This window comes from Microplitis mediator, chromosome 3, assembly GCF_029852145.1.
Source record: "Microplitis mediator isolate UGA2020A chromosome 3, iyMicMedi2.1, whole genome shotgun sequence".
NCBI lineage: Eukaryota > Metazoa > Arthropoda > Insecta > Hymenoptera > Braconidae > Microplitis > Microplitis mediator.
This window is the reverse complement of record NC_079971.1, coordinates 25,858,767-25,879,878: the sequence shown is the minus strand read 5'-3', so window position 1 is coordinate 25,879,878 and position 21,112 is coordinate 25,858,767. Positions and strand designations below refer to the sequence as shown.

The 21,112-nt window shown below is 28.1% G+C and overlaps 1 long non-coding RNA gene across 4 annotated transcripts; it reads left to right on the top strand.

The window, feature by feature from the left end:
- The first annotated feature begins 15,133 nt into the window (after positions 1-15,133).
- LOC130665583 (uncharacterized) lies at positions 15,134-20,887 on the top strand. Of its 4 annotated transcripts, none has more exons than XR_008989556.1 (4): positions 15,134-15,688; positions 18,564-18,758; positions 19,002-19,131; positions 19,613-20,887. It is a non-coding gene; the product is annotated as an uncharacterized LOC130665583 (long non-coding RNA). The 4 variants fall into 4 exon arrangements; XR_008989557.1 differs by having other exon boundaries at positions 18,990-19,131; XR_008989559.1 differs by lacking the exon at positions 15,134-15,688 and adding an exon at positions 16,293-16,364.
- Positions 20,888-21,112: the final 225 nt, after the last annotated feature.

The window sequence follows — 21,112 nt, the reverse complement described above, 5'->3', positions numbered from 1 at the left end:
GTAATTTTAGAGGTAATGAATTGACAAGAGACTCTGCGAGTCGTGCTCATGTCAATTTAGGGCCAGAATTTCGCCTAAAATGTTTATTTATAAAATTATTTAAATATTTAAGAGTGGAAAAAAAAATAGAAAAATAAATATTAAGGCGAAAGAAAAATAAAATTGTAATTTTGTAATTTTAGAGGTAATGAATTGACAAGAGACTCTGCGAGTCGTGCTCATGTCAATTTAGGGCCAGAATTTCGCCTAAAATGTTTATTTATAAAATTATTTAAATATTTAAGAGTGGAAAAAAAAATAGAAAAATAAATATTAAGGCGAAAGAAAAATAAAATTGTAATTTTGTAATTTTAGAGGTAATGAATTGACAAGAGACTCTGCGAGTCGTGCTCATGTCAATTTAGGGCCAGAATTTCGCCTAAAATGTTTATTTATAAAATTATTTAAATATTTAAGAGTGGAAAAAAAAATAGAAAAATAAATATTAAGGCGAAAGAAAAATAAAATTGTAATTTTGTAATTTTAGAGGTAATGAATTGACAAGAGACTCTGCGAGTCGTGCTCATGTCAATTTAGGGCCAGAATTTCGCCTAGGATGTTTATTTATAAGATTATTTAAATATTTAAGAGTGGAAAAAAAAATATAATAATAAATATTGCGGCGAAAGCAAAATAAAATTGTAATTTTGTAATTTTAGAGGTAATGAATTGACAAGAGACTCTGCGAGTCGTGCTCATGTCAATTTAGGGCCAGAATTTCGCCTAAAATGTTTATTTATAAAATTATTTAAATATTTAAGAGTGGAAAAAAAAATAGAAAAATAAATATTAAGGCGAAAGAAAAATAAAATTGTAATTTTGTAATTTTAGAGGTAATGAATTGACAAGAGACTCTGCGAGTCGTGCTCATGTCAATTTAGGGCCAGAATTTCGCCTAAAATGTTTATTTATAAAATTATTTAAATATTTAAGAGTGGAAAAAAAAATAGAAAAATAAATATTAAGGCGAAATTAAAATAAAATTGTAATTTTGTAATTTTAGAGGTAATGAATTGACAAGAGACTCTGCGAGTCGTGCTCATGTCAATTTAGGGCCAGAATTTCGCCTAGGATGTTTATTTATAAGATTATTTAAATATTTAAGAGTGGAAAAAAACATAGAAAAATAAATATTGCGGCGAAAGAAAAATAAAATTGTAATTTTGTAATTTTAGAGGTAATGAATTGACAAGAGACTCTGCGAGTCGTGCTCATGTCAATTTAGGGCCAGAATTTCGCCTAAAATGTTTATTTATAAAATTATTTAAATATTTAAGAGTGGAAAAAAAAATAGAAAAATAAATATTAAGGCGAAAGAAAAATAAAATTGTAATTTTGTAATTTTAGAGGTAATGAATTGACAAGAGACTCTGCGAGTCGTGCTCATGTCAATTTAGGGCCAGAATTTCGCCTAAAATGTTTATTTATAAAATTATTTAAATATTTAAGAGTGGAAAAAAAAATAGAAAAATAAATATTAAGGCGAAAGAAAAATAAAATTGTAATTTTGTAATTTTAGAGGTAATGAATTGACAAGAGACTCTGCGAGTCGTGCTCATGTCAATTTAGGGCCAGAATTTCGCCTAAAATGTTTATTTATAAAATTATTTAAATATTTAAGAGTGGAAAAAAAAATAGAAAAATAAATATTAAGGCGAAAGAAAAATAAAATTGTAATTTTGTAATTTTAGAGGTAATGAATTGACAAGAGACTCTGCGAGTCGTGCTCATGTCAATTTAGGGCCAGAATTTCGCCTAAAATGTTTATTTATAAAATTATTTAAATATTTAAGAGTGGAAAAAAAAATAGAAAAATAAATATTAAGGCGAAAGAAAAATAAAATTGTAATTTTGTAATTTTAGAGGTAATGAATTGACAAGAGACTCTGCGAGTCGTGCTCATGTCAATTTAGGGCCAGAATTTCGCCTAAAATGTTTATTTATAAAATTATTTAAATATTTAAGAGTGGAAAAAAAAATAGAAAAATAAATATTAAGGCGAAAGAAAAATAAAATTGTAATTTTGTAATTTTAGAGGTAATGAATTGACAAGAGACTCTGCGAGTCGTGCTCATGTCAATTTAGGGCCAGAATTTCGCCTAAAATGTTTATTTATAAAATTATTTAAATATTTAAGAGTGGAAAAAAAAATAGAAAAATAAATATTAAGGCGAAAGAAAAATAAAATTGTAATTTTGTAATTTTAGAGGTAATGAATTGACAAGAGACTCTGCGAGTCGTGCTCATGTCAATTTAGGGCCAGAATTTCGCCTAGGATGTTTATTTATAAGATTATTTAAATATTTAAGAGTGGAAAAAAACATAGAAAAATAAATATTGCGGCGAAAGAAAAATAAAATTGTAATTTTGTAATTTTAGAGGTAATGAATTGACAAGAGACTCTGCGAGTCGTGCTCATGTCAATTTAGGGCCAGAATTTCGCCTAAAATGTTTATTTATAAAATTATTTAAATATTTAAGAGTGGAAAAAAAAATAGAAAAATAAATATTAAGGCGAAAGAAAAATAAAATTGTAATTTTGTAATTTTAGAGGTAATGAATTGACAAGAGACTCTGCGAGTCGTGCTCATGTCAATTTAGGGCCAGAATTTCGCCTAAAATGTTTATTTATAAAATTATTTAAATATTTAAGAGTGGAAAAAAAAATAGAAAAATAAATATTAAGGCGAAAGAAAAATAAAATTGTAATTTTGTAATTTTAGAGGTAATGAATTGACAAGAGACTCTGCGAGTCGTGCTCATGTCAATTTAGGGCCAGAATTTCGCCTAGGATGTTTATTTATAAGATTATTTAAATATTTAAGAGTGGAAAAAAACATAGAAAAATAAATATTGCGGCGAAAGAAAAATAAAATTGTAATTTTGTAATTTTAGAGGTAATGAATTGACAAGAGACTCTGCGAGTCGTGCTCATGTCAATTTAGGGCCAGAATTTCGCCTAAAATGTTTATTTATAAAATTATTTAAATATTTAAGAGTGGAAAAAAAAATAGAAAAATAAATATTAAGGCGAAAGAAAAATAAAATTGTAATTTTGTAATTTTAGAGGTAATGAATTGACAAGAGACTCTGCGAGTCGTGCTCATGTCAATTTAGGGCCAGAATTTCGCCTAGGATGTTTATTTATAAGATTATTTAAATATTTAAGAGTGGAAAAAAAAATATAATAATAAATATTGCGGCGAAAGCAAAATAAAATTGTAATTTTGTAATTTTAGAGGTAATGAATTGACAAGAGACTCTGCGAGTCGTGCTCATGTCAATTTAGGGCCAGAATTTCGCCTAAAATGTTTATTTATAAAATTATTTAAATATTTAAGAGTGGAAAAAAAAATAGAAAAATAAATATTAAGGCGAAAGAAAAATAAAATTGTAATTTTGTAATTTTAGAGGTAATGAATTGACAAGAGACTCTGCGAGTCGTGCTCATGTCAATTTAGGGCCAGAATTTCGCCTAGGATGTTTATTTATAAGATTATTTAAATATTTAAGAGTGGAAAAAAAAATATAATAATAAATATTGCGGCGAAAGCAAAATAAAATTGTAATTTTGTAATTTTAGAGGTAATGAATTGACAAGAGACTCTGCGAGTCGTGCTCATGTCAATTTAGGGCCAGAATTTCGCCTAAAATGTTTATTTATAAAATTATTTAAATATTTAAGAGTGGAAAAAAAAATAGAAAAATAAATATTAAGGCGAAAGAAAAATAAAATTGTAATTTTGTAATTTTAGAGGTAATGAATTGACAAGAGACTCTGCGAGTCGTGCTCATGTCAATTTAGGGCCAGAATTTCGCCTAAAATGTTTATTTATAAAATTATTTAAATATTTAAGAGTGGAAAAAAAAATAGAAAAATAAATATTGCGGCGAAATTAAAATAAAATTGTAATTTTGTAATTTTAGAGGTAATGAATTGACAAGAGACTCTGCGAGTCGTGCTCATGTCAATTTAGGGCCAGAATTTCGCCTAAAATGTTTATTTATAAAATTATTTAAATATTTAAGAGTGGAAAAAAAAATAGAAAAATAAATATTAAGGCGAAAGAAAAATAAAATTGTAATTTTGTAATTTTAGAGGTAATGAATTGACAAGAGACTCTGCGAGTCGTGCTCATGTCAATTTAGGGCCAGAATTTCGCCTAGGATGTTTATTTATAAGATTATTTAAATATTTAAGAGTGGAAAAAAAAATATAATAATAAATATTGCGGCGAAAGCAAAATAAAATTGTAATTTTGTAATTTTAGAGGTAATGAATTGACAAGAGACTCTGCGAGTCGTGCTCATGTCAATTTAGGGCCAGAATTTCGCCTAAAATGTTTATTTATAAAATTATTTAAATATTTAAGAGTGGAAAAAAAAATAGAAAAATAAATATTAAGGCGAAAGAAAAATAAAATTGTAATTTTGTAATTTTAGAGGTAATGAATTGACAAGAGACTCTGCGAGTCGTGCTCATGTCAATTTAGGGCCAGAATTTCGCCTAGGATGTTTATTTATAAGATTATTTAAATATTTAAGAGTGGAAAAAAAAATATAATAATAAATATTGCGGCGAAAGCAAAATAAAATTGTAATTTTGTAATTTTAGAGGTAATGAATTGACAAGAGACTCTGCGAGTCGTGCTCATGTCAATTTAGGGCCAGAATTTCGCCTAAAATGTTTATTTATAAAATTATTTAAATATTTAAGAGTGGAAAAAAAAATAGAAAAATAAATATTAAGGCGAAATTAAAATAAAATTGTAATTTTGTAATTTTAGAGGTAATGAATTGACAAGAGACTCTGCGAGTCGTGCTCATGTCAATTTAGGGCCAGAATTTCGCCTAGGATGTTTATTTATAAGATTATTTAAATATTTAAGAGTGGAAAAAAACATAGAAAAATAAATATTGCGGCGAAAGAAAAATAAAATTGTAATTTTGTAATTTTAGAGGTAATGAATTGACAAGAGACTCTGCGAGTCGTGCTCATGTCAATTTAGGGCCAGAATTTCGCCTAAAATGTTTATTTATAAAATTATTTAAATATTTAAGAGTGGAAAAAAAAATAGAAAAATAAATATTGCGGCGAAATTAAAATAAAATTGTAATTTTGTAATTTTAGAGGTAATGAATTGACAAGAGACTCTGCGAGTCGTGCTCATGTCAATTTAGGGCCAGAATTTCGCCTAAAATGTTTATTTATAAAATTATTTAAATATTTAAGAGTGGAAAAAAAAATAGAAAAATAAATATTAAGGCGAAATTAAAATAAAATTGTAATTTTGTAATTTTAGAGGTAATGAATTGACAAGAGACTCTGCGAGTCGTGCTCATGTCAATTTAGGGCCAGAATTTCGCCTAGGATGTTTATTTATAAGATTATTTAAATATTTAAGAGTGGAAAAAAACATAGAAAAATAAATATTGCGGCGAAAGAAAAATAAAATTGTAATTTTGTAATTTTAGAGGTAATGAATTGACAAGAGACTCTGCGAGTCGTGCTCATGTCAATTTAGGGCCAGAATTTCGCCTAGGATGTTTATTTATAAGATTATTTAAATATTTAAGAGTGGAAAAAAAAATATAATAATAAATATTGCGGCGAAAGCAAAATAAAATTGTAATTTTGTAATTTTAGAGGTAATGAATTGACAAGAGACTCTGCGAGTCGTGCTCATGTCAATTTAGGGCCAGAATTTCGCCTAAAATGTTTATTTATAAAATTATTTAAATATTTAAGAGTGGAAAAAAAAATAGAAAAATAAATATTAAGGCGAAAGAAAAATAAAATTGTAATTTTGTAATTTTAGAGGTAATGAATTGACAAGAGACTCTGCGAGTCGTGCTCATGTCAATTTAGGGCCAGAATTTCGCCTAAAATGTTTATTTATAAAATTATTTAAATATTTAAGAGTGGAAAAAAAAATAGAAAAATAAATATTGCGGCGAAATTAAAATAAAATTGTAATTTTGTAATTTTAGAGGTAATGAATTGACAAGAGACTCTGCGAGTCGTGCTCATGTCAATTTAGGGCCAGAATTTCGCCTAAAATGTTTATTTATAAAATTATTTAAATATTTAAGAGTGGAAAAAAAAATAGAAAAATAAATATTAAGGCGAAAGAAAAATAAAATTGTAATTTTGTAATTTTAGAGGTAATGAATTGACAAGAGACTCTGCGAGTCGTGCTCATGTCAATTTAGGGCCAGAATTTCGCCTAGGATGTTTATTTATAAGATTATTTAAATATTTAAGAGTGGAAAAAAAAATATAATAATAAATATTGCGGCGAAAGCAAAATAAAATTGTAATTTTGTAATTTTAGAGGTAATGAATTGACAAGAGACTCTGCGAGTCGTGCTCATGTCAATTTAGGGCCAGAATTTCGCCTAAAATGTTTATTTATAAAATTATTTAAATATTTAAGAGTGGAAAAAAAAATAGAAAAATAAATATTAAGGCGAAAGAAAAATAAAATTGTAATTTTGTAATTTTAGAGGTAATGAATTGACAAGAGACTCTGCGAGTCGTGCTCATGTCAATTTAGGGCCAGAATTTCGCCTAGGATGTTTATTTATAAGATTATTTAAATATTTAAGAGTGGAAAAAAAAATATAATAATAAATATTGCGGCGAAAGCAAAATAAAATTGTAATTTTGTAATTTTAGAGGTAATGAATTGACAAGAGACTCTGCGAGTCGTGCTCATGTCAATTTAGGGCCAGAATTTCGCCTAAAATGTTTATTTATAAAATTATTTAAATATTTAAGAGTGGAAAAAAAAATAGAAAAATAAATATTAAGGCGAAAGAAAAATAAAATTGTAATTTTGTAATTTTAGAGGTAATGAATTGACAAGAGACTCTGCGAGTCGTGCTCATGTCAATTTAGGGCCAGAATTTCGCCTAAAATGTTTATTTATAAAATTATTTAAATATTTAAGAGTGGAAAAAAAAATAGAAAAATAAATATTGCGGCGAAATTAAAATAAAATTGTAATTTTGTAATTTTAGAGGTAATGAATTGACAAGAGACTCTGCGAGTCGTGCTCATGTCAATTTAGGGCCAGAATTTCGCCTAAAATGTTTATTTATAAAATTATTTAAATATTTAAGAGTGGAAAAAAAAATAGAAAAATAAATATTAAGGCGAAAGAAAAATAAAATTGTAATTTTGTAATTTTAGAGGTAATGAATTGACAAGAGACTCTGCGAGTCGTGCTCATGTCAATTTAGGGCCAGAATTTCGCCTAGGATGTTTATTTATAAGATTATTTAAATATTTAAGAGTGGAAAAAAAAATATAATAATAAATATTGCGGCGAAAGCAAAATAAAATTGTAATTTTGTAATTTTAGAGGTAATGAATTGACAAGAGACTCTGCGAGTCGTGCTCATGTCAATTTAGGGCCAGAATTTCGCCTAAAATGTTTATTTATAAAATTATTTAAATATTTAAGAGTGGAAAAAAAAATAGAAAAATAAATATTAAGGCGAAAGAAAAATAAAATTGTAATTTTGTAATTTTAGAGGTAATGAATTGACAAGAGACTCTGCGAGTCGTGCTCATGTCAATTTAGGGCCAGAATTTCGCCTAGGATGTTTATTTATAAGATTATTTAAATATTTAAGAGTGGAAAAAAACATAGAAAAATAAATATTGCGGCGAAAGAAAAATAAAATTGTAATTTTGTAATTTTAGAGGTAATGAATTGACAAGAGACTCTGCGAGTCGTGCTCATGTCAATTTAGGGCCAGAATTTCGCCTAAAATGTTTATTTATAAAATTATTTAAATATTTAAGAGTGGAAAAAAAAATAGAAAAATAAATATTAAGGCGAAATTAAAATAAAATTGTAATTTTGTAATTTTAGAGGTAATGAATTGACAAGAGACTCTGCGAGTCGTGCTCATGTCAATTTAGGGCCAGAATTTCGCCTAGGATGTTTATTTATAAGATTATTTAAATATTTAAGAGTGGAAAAAAACATAGAAAAATAAATATTGCGGCGAAAGAAAAATAAAATTGTAATTTTGTAATTTTAGAGGTAATGAATTGACAAGAGACTCTGCGAGTCGTGCTCATGTCAATTTAGGGCCAGAATTTCGCCTAGGATGTTTATTTATAAGATTATTTAAATATTTAAGAGTGGAAAAAAAAATATAATAATAAATATTGCGGCGAAAGCAAAATAAAATTGTAATTTTGTAATTTTAGAGGTAATGAATTGACAAGAGACTCTGCGAGTCGTGCTCATGTCAATTTAGGGCCAGAATTTCGCCTAAAATGTTTATTTATAAAATTATTTAAATATTTAAGAGTGGAAAAAAAAATAGAAAAATAAATATTAAGGCGAAAGAAAAATAAAATTGTAATTTTGTAATTTTAGAGGTAATGAATTGACAAGAGACTCTGCGAGTCGTGCTCATGTCAATTTAGGGCCAGAATTTCGCCTAAAATGTTTATTTATAAAATTATTTAAATATTTAAGAGTGGAAAAAAAAATAGAAAAATAAATATTAAGGCGAAATTAAAATAAAATTGTAATTTTGTAATTTTAGAGGTAATGAATTGACAAGAGACTCTGCGAGTCGTGCTCATGTCAATTTAGGGCCAGAATTTCGCCTAAAATGTTTATTTATAAAATTATTTAAATATTTAAGAGTGGAAAAAAAAATAGAAAAATAAATATTAAGGCGAAAGAAAAATAAAATTGTAATTTTGTAATTTTAGAGGTAATGAATTGACAAGAGACTCTGCGAGTCGTGCTCATGTCAATTTAGGGCCAGAATTTCGCCTAGGATGTTTATTTATAAGATTATTTAAATATTTAAGAGTGGAAAAAAACATAGAAAAATAAATATTGCGGCGAAAGAAAAATAAAATTGTAATTTTGTAATTTTAGAGGTAATGAATTGACAAGAGACTCTGCGAGTCGTGCTCATGTCAATTTAGGGCCAGAATTTCGCCTAAAATGTTTATTTATAAAATTATTTAAATATTTAAGAGTGGAAAAAAAAATAGAAAAATAAATATTAAGGCGAAATTAAAATAAAATTGTAATTTTGTAATTTTAGAGGTAATGAATTGACAAGAGACTCTGCGAGTCGTGCTCATGTCAATTTAGGGCCAGAATTTCGCCTAGGATGTTTATTTATAAGATTATTTAAATATTTAAGAGTGGAAAAAAACATAGAAAAATAAATATTGCGGCGAAAGAAAAATAAAATTGTAATTTTGTAATTTTAGAGGTAATGAATTGACAAGAGACTCTGCGAGTCGTGCTCATGTCAATTTAGGGCCAGAATTTCGCCTAAAATGTTTATTTATAAAATTATTTAAATATTTAAGAGTGGAAAAAAAAATAGAAAAATAAATATTGCGGCGAAATTAAAATAAAATTGTAATTTTGTAATTTTAGAGGTAATGAATTGACAAGAGACTCTGCGAGTCGTGCTCATGTCAATTTAGGGCCAGAATTTCGCCTAAAATGTTTATTTATAAAATTATTTAAATATTTAAGAGTGGAAAAAAAAATAGAAAAATAAATATTAAGGCGAAAGAAAAATAAAATTGTAATTTTGTAATTTTAGAGGTAATGAATTGACAAGAGACTCTGCGAGTCGTGCTCATGTCAATTTAGGGCCAGAATTTCGCCTAGGATGTTTATTTATAAGATTATTTAAATATTTAAGAGTGGAAAAAAAAATATAATAATAAATATTGCGGCGAAAGCAAAATAAAATTGTAATTTTGTAATTTTAGAGGTAATGAATTGACAAGAGACTCTGCGAGTCGTGCTCATGTCAATTTAGGGCCAGAATTTCGCCTAAAATGTTTATTTATAAAATTATTTAAATATTTAAGAGTGGAAAAAAAAATAGAAAAATAAATATTAAGGCGAAATTAAAATAAAATTGTAATTTTGTAATTTTAGAGGTAATGAATTGACAAGAGACTCTGCGAGTCGTGCTCATGTCAATTTAGGGCCAGAATTTCGCCTAGGATGTTTATTTATAAGATTATTTAAATATTTAAGAGTGGAAAAAAACATAGAAAAATAAATATTGCGGCGAAAGAAAAATAAAATTGTAATTTTGTAATTTTAGAGGTAATGAATTGACAAGAGACTCTGCGAGTCGTGCTCATGTCAATTTAGGGCCAGAATTTCGCCTAAAATGTTTATTTATAAAATTATTTAAATATTTAAGAGTGGAAAAAAAAATAGAAAAATAAATATTGCGGCGAAATTAAAATAAAATTGTAATTTTGTAATTTTAGAGGTAATGAATTGACAAGAGACTCTGCGAGTCGTGCTCATGTCAATTTAGGGCCAGAATTTCGCCTAAAATGTTTATTTATAAAATTATTTAAATATTTAAGAGTGGAAAAAAAAATAGAAAAATAAATATTGCGGCGAAATTAAAATAAAATTGTAATTTTGTAATTTTAGAGGTAATGAATTGACAAGAGACTCTGCGAGTCGTGCTCATGTCAATTTAGGGCCAGAATTTCGCCTAAAATGTTTATTTATAAAATTATTTAAATATTTAAGAGTGGAAAAAAAAATAGAAAAATAAATATTGCGGCGAAATTAAAATAAAATTGTAATTTTGTAATTTTAGAGGTAATGAATTGACAAGAGACTCTGCGAGTCGTGCTCATGTCAATTTAGGGCCAGAATTTCGCCTAAAATGTTTATTTATAAAATTATTTAAATATTTAAGAGTGGAAAAAAAAATAGAAAAATAAATATTAAGGCGAAAGAAAAATAAAATTGTAATTTTGTAATTTTAGAGGTAATGAATTGACAAGAGACTCTGCGAGTCGTGCTCATGTCAATTTAGGGCCAGAATTTCGCCTAGGATGTTTATTTATAAGATTATTTAAATATTTAAGAGTGGAAAAAAAAATATAATAATAAATATTGCGGCGAAAGCAAAATAAAATTGTAATTTTGTAATTTTAGAGGTAATGAATTGACAAGAGACTCTGCGAGTCGTGCTCATGTCAATTTAGGGCCAGAATTTCGCCTAAAATGTTTATTTATAAAATTATTTAAATATTTAAGAGTGGAAAAAAAAATAGAAAAATAAATATTAAGGCGAAATTAAAATAAAATTGTAATTTTGTAATTTTAGAGGTAATGAATTGACAAGAGACTCTGCGAGTCGTGCTCATGTCAATTTAGGGCCAGAATTTCGCCTAGGATGTTTATTTATAAGATTATTTAAATATTTAAGAGTGGAAAAAAACATAGAAAAATAAATATTGCGGCGAAAGAAAAATAAAATTGTAATTTTGTAATTTTAGAGGTAATGAATTGACAAGAGACTCTGCGAGTCGTGCTCATGTCAATTTAGGGCCAGAATTTCGCCTAAAATGTTTATTTATAAAATTATTTAAATATTTAAGAGTGGAAAAAAAAATAGAAAAATAAATATTGCGGCGAAATTAAAATAAAATTGTAATTTTGTAATTTTAGAGGTAATGAATTGACAAGAGACTCTGCGAGTCGTGCTCATGTCAATTTAGGGCCAGAATTTCGCCTAAAATGTTTATTTATAAAATTATTTAAATATTTAAGAGTGGAAAAAAAAATAGAAAAATAAATATTGCGGCGAAATTAAAATAAAATTGTAATTTTGTAATTTTAGAGGTAATGAATTGACAAGAGACTCTGCGAGTCGTGCTCATGTCAATTTAGGGCCAGAATTTCGCCTAAAATGTTTATTTATAAAATTATTTAAATATTTAAGAGTGGAAAAAAAAATAGAAAAATAAATATTGCGGCGAAATTAAAATAAAATTGTAATTTTGTAATTTTAGAGGTAATGAATTGACAAGAGACTCTGCGAGTCGTGCTCATGTCAATTTAGGGCCAGAATTTCGCCTAAAATGTTTATTTATAAAATTATTTAAATATTTAAGAGTGGAAAAAAAAATAGAAAAATAAATATTAAGGCGAAAGAAAAATAAAATTGTAATTTTGTAATTTTAGAGGTAATGAATTGACAAGAGACTCTGCGAGTCGTGCTCATGTCAATTTAGGGCCAGAATTTCGCCTAGAATGTTTATTTATAAAATTATTTAAATATTTAAGAGTGGAAAAAAAAATATAATAATAAATATTAAGGCAAAAACAGGTACATGCTTGAATCGTTACTTGAATTCTAAAGCAGTGAACTGCTACAACTCTAACTTGGAGAGAATATGAGGATCTAGAGTTACTCAGAATGCCCAGAATTGCCTCGCCAGTAAAAACTAAAAAAGTTTAACAAAATAAAAGAATCAACCAACACGCTCAATAACATTAATTGTTTTATTTATTTTTCTTAAAACAAAACTATTAAATAACTCTTTACTTTTTGTAATTAAAATACTTGCCAATAGAAATAGGACCGTCTATTCTGTTAAAATAATTTATAATATTCAAAGAATTTAGCAGCTAATAATAATATTTAATTTTCACGAACAGATTTTTTAATTTTTCAAATTTAAATATCTGTTTTATCGACTGCTGAAATATAAAGTTGCTATTAAAAACTTATCGACGTTACCCTGATAGCCAGAGTTTCTGATCAGAAAGTTGAAGTACCTGAGTAGCGACCAACTTGACGACAAGTTGTCGACAACTTTCAGCTTGTGTAACTGTTGCCGACAACTTGGCTGCAAGTTGCTCAGCAGCTTGGCGACAATCTACTGCCGCAACCTGTCACCAAGTTTCTGAGCAACTTGTAGCCAAGTTGTCGGCAACAGTTACACGAGCTGAAAGTTGTCGACAAGTTGTTCGGAAAGTTGGCGTCAACTTATGGAAATGCTGACTTTTGCGGCCAACTTGGCGACAGGTTGCGGCAGTAGATTGTCGACAAGTTGCGGGCAACTTGGCTATCAGGGATAATAAAGAAATAAAAGTGAAAAGTGAGACAGAGAATAACCGTAGACATAAAAAATAAAGGTGTTTGATTACCTAAATGTTAAGAATAGCTCACACCATTTATTCTTTCTTTTTATTCTTCAAATTTAAATATTACATACTTTATCACCTTTATTACGTATATCTACTATGTACTCTACTTAATAAACAAACTAACAATAAGCAAATATATACACAATAAACATATCTTTTCTTGGCTGATGGTAAAGGTCAAAGCAATTATAGCTGTCCTCAGTAACAACAAATAAAACAACTAAATTAAATAAATAAAAATTTATTTACTTAATTAGTTTTTTTTTTTTTTTTTAATTTACTCAGCCAAGTACTAGTATGTATAAATAAAAAAATAAACTTCCAAGCGTATATAAAAAATTTAGTCTCAACGTACAAAAGGTGTCATTTATTTAACTATTATTTTGATGAATGAGCCACACCATTAACTAGTATTCGCACTCGTTAATTCATTTTTATTTTAAAAAACCGACTTTATCCTTCATCTAATCTTTTTTTTATTTTTCAAGCTGACTAGGTATAATTTTAAAAAACTGTTTTTGGATGATGGACAAAGAAACTTTCCTTAAATTATGAAAAGAGGAAAAAAATCACAGGGGAAATTTTCCAATAAAACGAAAAAAAAAAAAAAAAAAAGGAAATAAAATGTATTTTAAGCCTCTTTTCTGAACACCTGATTGGCTAAAGACAGCATAAAAATATATATGCAATTTACACCACAATATAAATTAAAATTAATTTATAAAAAACTACATGAGTGCGAAACATGAATTATGGTCGCTGATGGTAAATAAAGTAGCTGAGCATTCCATTAAATAAAGTTTTTTTTTTTATTTTTATTTAGCTCTTAATTACCTTTGTCGACATTATTACCTTCTCGTTAGGTTATTTCTGATGGATCAAAGACAAAACCACACAACACCTGAGTTACGATATAAAACATCGGGTGCATTTTCTATTGTGAAATGTTAAAGGCTAGTGGGTGGTGGTGGTGGTAAAAACTAACTCAGCTCGTTTATTTTAACGGAAACAATGAAACAATTGTACGGAAGGCAGCAATCAGAAATGAGATCTCAGTCTCCGAGCTTCGGTTTGTTTACGATATCCGTATTTTCTTTCACTGTTATTTCGTGTTTTACTTTTTATATGCCCTTATTCTTTGCTTTATACTTTTATAAATTTTATCCACAAAAATCCGTAGATATACTCTTTAAATTTAATGTCAATAGCTCACAATTTTCTTATTAAAATGTAAACAATAATTTAATAAAATTTTATTTACATAAAAGTCATATTTAAACATTCGATTTTCATTTATCATAAAAATTTAACCATCCATTAGCTTCCGATATTTTAGAGCAGATAAAATTCAATCAATTATCCAAAAGGATTTATAATAATTTTTTTTTCATTTTCTTAATTATAATTCATTTAAATAAATGACAAATTAATTAATAAATAAATATAATATATAAAATTGCTTATGCATGCGTTAAATCGTTTGTGGAAACAATTGAACCGTTTCGCAAATTGATAATTCGTTTATGGTGGACAGAACATTGGAAGGTATTTTGGCAATGCCTATTTTCATTTTCTCTCTTTTATGCATTTGCACTATTCTTTTTGCACTTTTTATATTTTTTTCTCTCATCGCTTCCCGATTCCCATTGCGATATATCCGAATTAACAAGCCTTGTGGGACCATTCGCTCTCGTCCTGTTTTTTTTTTTTTTCTTTTATTTTTATCAATCATGAATTGCCCGATAATCGCATCTCACTCAGCACTTGGTTCATTTTAGTCTGTCTGGCATGATGCTTTTTCATCCGTTAATTTTATATAAATTAATTTAATCGATAATTAAGAATTACTGCGTCATTATTGTCACTCGTTATCAGAAATAATTATTAACAACAACAACAACAGTAATAATAATAATTATTATTATTTAGTCTAATATAATTTATTTAATGTGATAATTTTATTGATTTTAACGAATCCTCATACGGGGATTTATCAGTTTTTTTTCTTTCTATTTTATTTCACCGAGTAATTCGAATTTTACATTGACCACAGACTACTATCCCGAGTGTCGAAAATAGTCGTCGACATTGATCGACTGTCCCAGTACGTTAAAATCTAGTTAAATACAAGTAGTGAACATCCGACAGTGCGTCCACGCATCTCGTTCGAATGCCAGTTAAATTTTCCGGTTACACGTGCCAGATCAATTGAAACATGATTTTTTTTTTTATAAATTTTTTTTACTTTTTAAAACTCAATCCAATAATTCAACAATGATCATACGCAAGAGGAAAAATAAAATAACAATACTCGTTCTTGCTTTTCAATTAAAAAGTAATAAATCAATCAATCGGATATTTTTTTTATTACAAATTGCTGCAACAATTATTAAAAACGGTAAAATCGTTATATTTTATTGAATAAAAAAAAAAAAAAAAAAAAAAAAAAAATCTCAAACTATTTTAAAATTTGATTGTAAAACATAAATATAGTTTGTCAAGCCATACTTTAAGTGAGAATAAATTGACATCTGGCGTCGCTTGAGGCTATTAAATTATACAAAAGCAAATAACTAATACTAGGTACAGTAAAGTGTTAGTGGGGTTAGTCGGGTTAGTTGAGTGACTGTGAAGCTGTAAGAGTTAAATGTTAAATTCACCCAACACTTGTGAGTACTCAAAAATATAACAGGATACCAAAAATTTCACGCAATTCTTTTCTTATGCTGAATGTTTCCTTAGAATCCTCAGAGTCCTGAAAATCCTCAGAGTTTACTGTCGCAGCAATACATAACAGCTGACGCCATCTACTCAAGTACCTCACTCTATTATTCTTTATCTTTTTCTCTCCCACACAAACGCACACATGTGATGTATATATACATATATAGATAAAACTATCTAGTAGTGTCTGGTCCAACACTTGAATACACAAGTCCAAGCACTTGGATCCACCTGTCCACTCCTGTTAAGAAAAGCTCACACCATTTATTCTTTCTTTTTATTCTTCAAATTTAAATATTACATACTTTATCACCTTTATTATGTAAATCTACTTAATAAACAAACTAACAATAAGCAAATATATACACAATAAACATATCTTTTCTTGGCTGATGGTAAAGGTCAAAGCAATTATAGCTGTCCTCAGTAACAACAAATAAAACAACTAAATTAAATAAATAAAAATTTATTTACTTAATTAGTTTGTTTTTTTTTTTTAATTTACTCAGCCAAGTACTGGTATGTATAATAAAAAAAAATAAACTTCCAAGCGCATATAAAAAATTTAGTCTCAACGTACAAAAGGTGTCATTTATTTAACGCTTTTAGATTCAACCCCAGGTACTTAATATTATACCTTATTCTTGTACTATTTTATTATGTCAGTTACCTTTTTTTTTATCCAACCCAACACACACATACAAACAAACAAGCAAACAAACATAATTGCCTGATTATTTATTAAACAATATTAAAACCTGCTGAGCAAATTAACAACTTAATTATTCAGACGGGTTCGTTTCTTTATTTTTTTTTCAGCTTTCATTAGAGCGGATTTCTCTAAAGAAGCATTTTGGGATCCCTCGTACACTTATGCACGAGCAATCGGGACTTTATTGAACCTGTTTTAGGGAGTTTTAACCCGCAAAAACCAGCCCCTGATTACTTCCCTATCTGTCTATCTATCTATCTATCTATCTATCTATCTATCCTCGACTCTTTTTTATGATCTACAAATTTTGTAAAACTAAAAAACGTTACACCTTAAATCGTGTCATTCTTATCATAATCTATAATCGATATCTCATTAATCATTATCACTTATCAGTTTGAAGTTTGAAATTTGAAATAAAACAAAAAATATGTATATTTATGGAATTTAAGTAGTGGGGAGTAAAGAGTGTGCAGAGTAATTTTTTAGGGTGTTGATCTACTGGTTAAAAGTAAAAAAACAATTATCTTTTTTTGTAATTACATCTAAGTAGTTTCCACCAAGACTTTTCAATCTCAGCACTCACTCGTAAAGCCTCACTATCTTAACCATTTCGTGTTCATTCTCTTTCTCTTTCTCTTTCTTTAATTTTTTTTTTTTCATTTTATCTTTTTCTCTTTTTCTCATCTGGTCCTTTAGAAAATCCTAGTAGTACGAGCGACTCTCTGAGTCTTAGCGTCGCCTGCTGTAATTGGAGTTTCGGAAGTTTCCAGTCATTAGCAACGAAGGTCTTATCTAACATCTAATTCGGCGGTACTTTAATGTACGTCATTTCATTCCTCTTTCCAAATCTTATTCAGTTTAAGTATTAAAACAAAATATTATATTTATAAATAATATATGTAAATATCTTTTATTTTAACTTTAACCAAAACTAAAATTAATTATTTTCTTTAAACATAAATAAAATAAAAAAGTAACGACTGTAACATTTACTTATCTCATTACGAACTATCAATCGCCGTACTTCCGTTGGCTGCTTGGGTTTCGCTGAAATCCAAAGCCCAAAGTGACGTCGAATATTCTGTAAATAAATGGGCCGAGGATGACTTTTAAAAAAATTTTCAATTTAAATTTATTCGATAAATAAATTTTTACTATAAATTTTTCAATCAACTACACAAAAAAATATTTAACTTTTTTTGCTTTAGATCTTTTAATTAAATATACTTTGGACTTAATTTATTTTTATCGACTTTAGTAGAAACTGAAGAGTAAAATATAGAGAGTGCTTTGGACAAAATCAGGAAAGGGTCGATCTTTCTCAACTTGATTCAATCGTTTCTTACATTTCTTTTTTTTTTCTTTTTTATCTTAGCTTCTTTTTTTTCAACTGCAAACAAGTTGAAATCACATGAGCCACCAAGTTGATCAGCCATCTGGAAGTCCATTGGAGCTACTCGCAATTGACGAGATTAAGGCGTGACCATAGTGACCATAGTGACCATCTAAATGTCTATTGAATTGGCTATTTCTGACTTGTGACTAAAATTCAGAAATTACTTTCAAATTGTTATTTTTTTTTTTCTTTATTCTTTGATACGTTTACTCAGACCAAAGAATTTATTTAATTCCGTGTATTTATGAAATTAAATACCGCTTATTTTTATGTATGCAATAAGAATATTGTGGTAGTGAATAATTTCATGATATTTTGCGTCTTTTTGCGTACCAAGGCAGGGGATTTAGTTGAGAAATGATATCTGAGCTTTAACTAACTTTATTATTAATTATTCTCAGCACTATATGTGTTTGTATATATAAAGAATATTGACAACTCTGTTAATTCGTAGGAGATAATGAACTTTGAATTTCAGCGTAAATATTAAAAGTATAAAAATAATAATAAATAGATTTAAAAATAATGGAGTAAGTACTAATAGAAGTAAAAGTTTTGAAATGTTTGAGAAATCAGGTGATTAAATTGAACCGAAAGGTTAAATCAAACAATATTACCACATTATGTATATATTGTATATATATCAGTAAAGTGATATATTAAATGACACAGTTTAAGAGACTTTATTTTTTTATTTTTGTTAAAGCAGAAATTTAAAGTCATCGGCATGAGAGGAATGGATTGACGGGTCGTGCTGGGTGCGTCGAGAGCGATGAGAGCGTTGAGAGCGTCGAGAGCTTGCTGGTTTGAAGAATGGCAGGGCATCCGGTTTCACGTCGAAGCAACGTGATGGATCGCAGATAAATGGAGAATATTGACTGGAAATATTATAGATATTAAAAAGGTACCGGTATATTCCCTTTTCCCTTTTCCCGTTTCCCTTTTACCGCTCAGTAGCTTGACGTTTTCAGCTCTCGTGTTTCCTCAACCATCTAAATTGAAATGCGACACCTTCTTCATGAATATTTTATATATTTTAAATGAATAATATCAACCTCTAATTATCTACAAGCTAATCAATATAATAAAACTTAAATCGCTATTAATTTAAAATTAATAAGTTTTTTACTCTCAGTCTCAATTTCAGCCTCAGTTTCGATCTCAAGTTTGTTGGAATAGAGGACATATACCATTACATAAGATAAAGTAGACTTTTCAAGCGAGTTATCGCTTTGTGAAGGGTGGTAGCGAGCAACATTTCGGCGGTAATCTTCCCGGTATGTTAGACGTTACTTTTTTTTTCATTTTTTTTCGTTTTTTTTTTTCTTTCCCTTTACGGCAGACCTCTAAAAACCCCTCGACATATTCGACATAGAGACGATCCACACCGACTACTCTCTGAGACTGTTACAGTTAGTAACGAGTGAGCGAGGGTGGAACGACGTAAAACGAGAGGGTAAGACCTGAAGAAAGTGAGAAAACAGCCGAGCTAGCAAGATTGCCTCTTTTCTAATTTATAACTAGCCATGGTACCGCCTTAACAATTTACGCTTTACTCTATATACTTTTTTATACTCTAGTACCATACAACTATACAACTATACAACTATATATTTTAACAAAACGACAATCCAACACACGACTCTTACTAACGCGTTGAAACACCAAATTGCCCTTCATCTATACTACAATACTACAATAAGTCTTTTTATATACATCTCTACACCATAGATTTATTTAGCTTTTGTTTTTTTACAGTCTACAGTCATCCTGAATTAAAACTCGCTTGGTATTTATTTAATTTGATAACCCACCGTCAAGGTTTACGCGAAAAACCTTAACTTTGAGATATAATCTTGGTCAGATAATCCAAAAGGGAGTACCACCAGCACTAGCAGGATTGCTGAGCAAAACCCAAGAGCGGCAACTTGTAACCGAGCGATCTTTATAACAACGTTACAGTTTTAAAGATTAAGATAACGCCTGCTAGTTATATAACAATATAACCCAAGACCGAGCCTAGTCTGCATTAATAATAAATTTTTATCACCACCACCACCACCACCACCACCACGGTGTGGTAATTAAAAGCCAGTTAACTAAGCGGATATAAATATTTAAAATCAATGATTTTATTTTTTTATTCAGCTATTGAAAATTTATAACTCATTCTTTTTTTTTTCTTTCTTTCTCTCTTTCTTTCTTTTTATTTGTAATCATTATTGAAAAGAAAGTAACATTTATGTGAAGGTAAACGACGATCGAAATGCGGAAAAACGCTTCCACAAATTTGAATTGCAAATTTCATTTTCTTAATGGGGCCTCTGGTAGTGCCTGTGAAACCTTGAAATGCCTTATATTTTCTTCTTCAAATTCAACCTGAGAACTTTGTGGTTAACCATTCCATATAGGTCATATCGTTTAGTCATGATAAGAAAAAAAAGAGAAAAAAAAAAACTAGATATATAATAATAATAAATTTAAATAAAACATAAAAGTAAATATAATATTAAGTTATATAGTTAAATTATTAATGAGCTGATTCTCGGGTTGTCTTGTTTGTTTCCAGAAGTCAAACTTTATAAATTATATTATTCGATATGGAGGTGAAACCGACGAGATGACTAAGTCGTAGAGTGGACTTCTGGACAGTTGGACAGTTTTAGACAAACTTGTGGCAACTCTGGAATAGATACCAAGACTTTGCCCAGACTCGCTTTCGCTTCTCCAGTGTTCGGATGTCTTAGGAAATCAACTTTGTGACATCCACATCTTTATCTAATTATACTTTCTCTTCTCTACAAAACCTGATCAACTGCTAATGCATTTTTTTAATCCATTTGAATAAATTTATAAATATTTAAATTTTATTTGTATTAAAGTTTTAAAGAAATGTCGAATATCTTTGAGTTTGAATGATTACTTAAAAAAATAAAAACAAGATGTTACTTTACTTCAAGTAAAGATCGATCAAGTGAATAAAAAATTATACTTAAAAACAAGATGCAAAGTAAATATTTCACTGAAAGTTAAATAATTAACTACCGATGCTTTATTTTTTACCATACAAAAAAATTTTTTATAAAATAGTAAAGTTTATATTATATTATAAAAAAGTTGTCACAAGTTATACTGAAAGTATTGATGAGATAAAAATTTTTAAGGTAAATTTAATAATATGATTTTAGTGTTTTTCTTTCTCATTTAAAATTTTGTCATGACCCGAAAACTTTTAAAACTCGATAAACCTTTAAATTA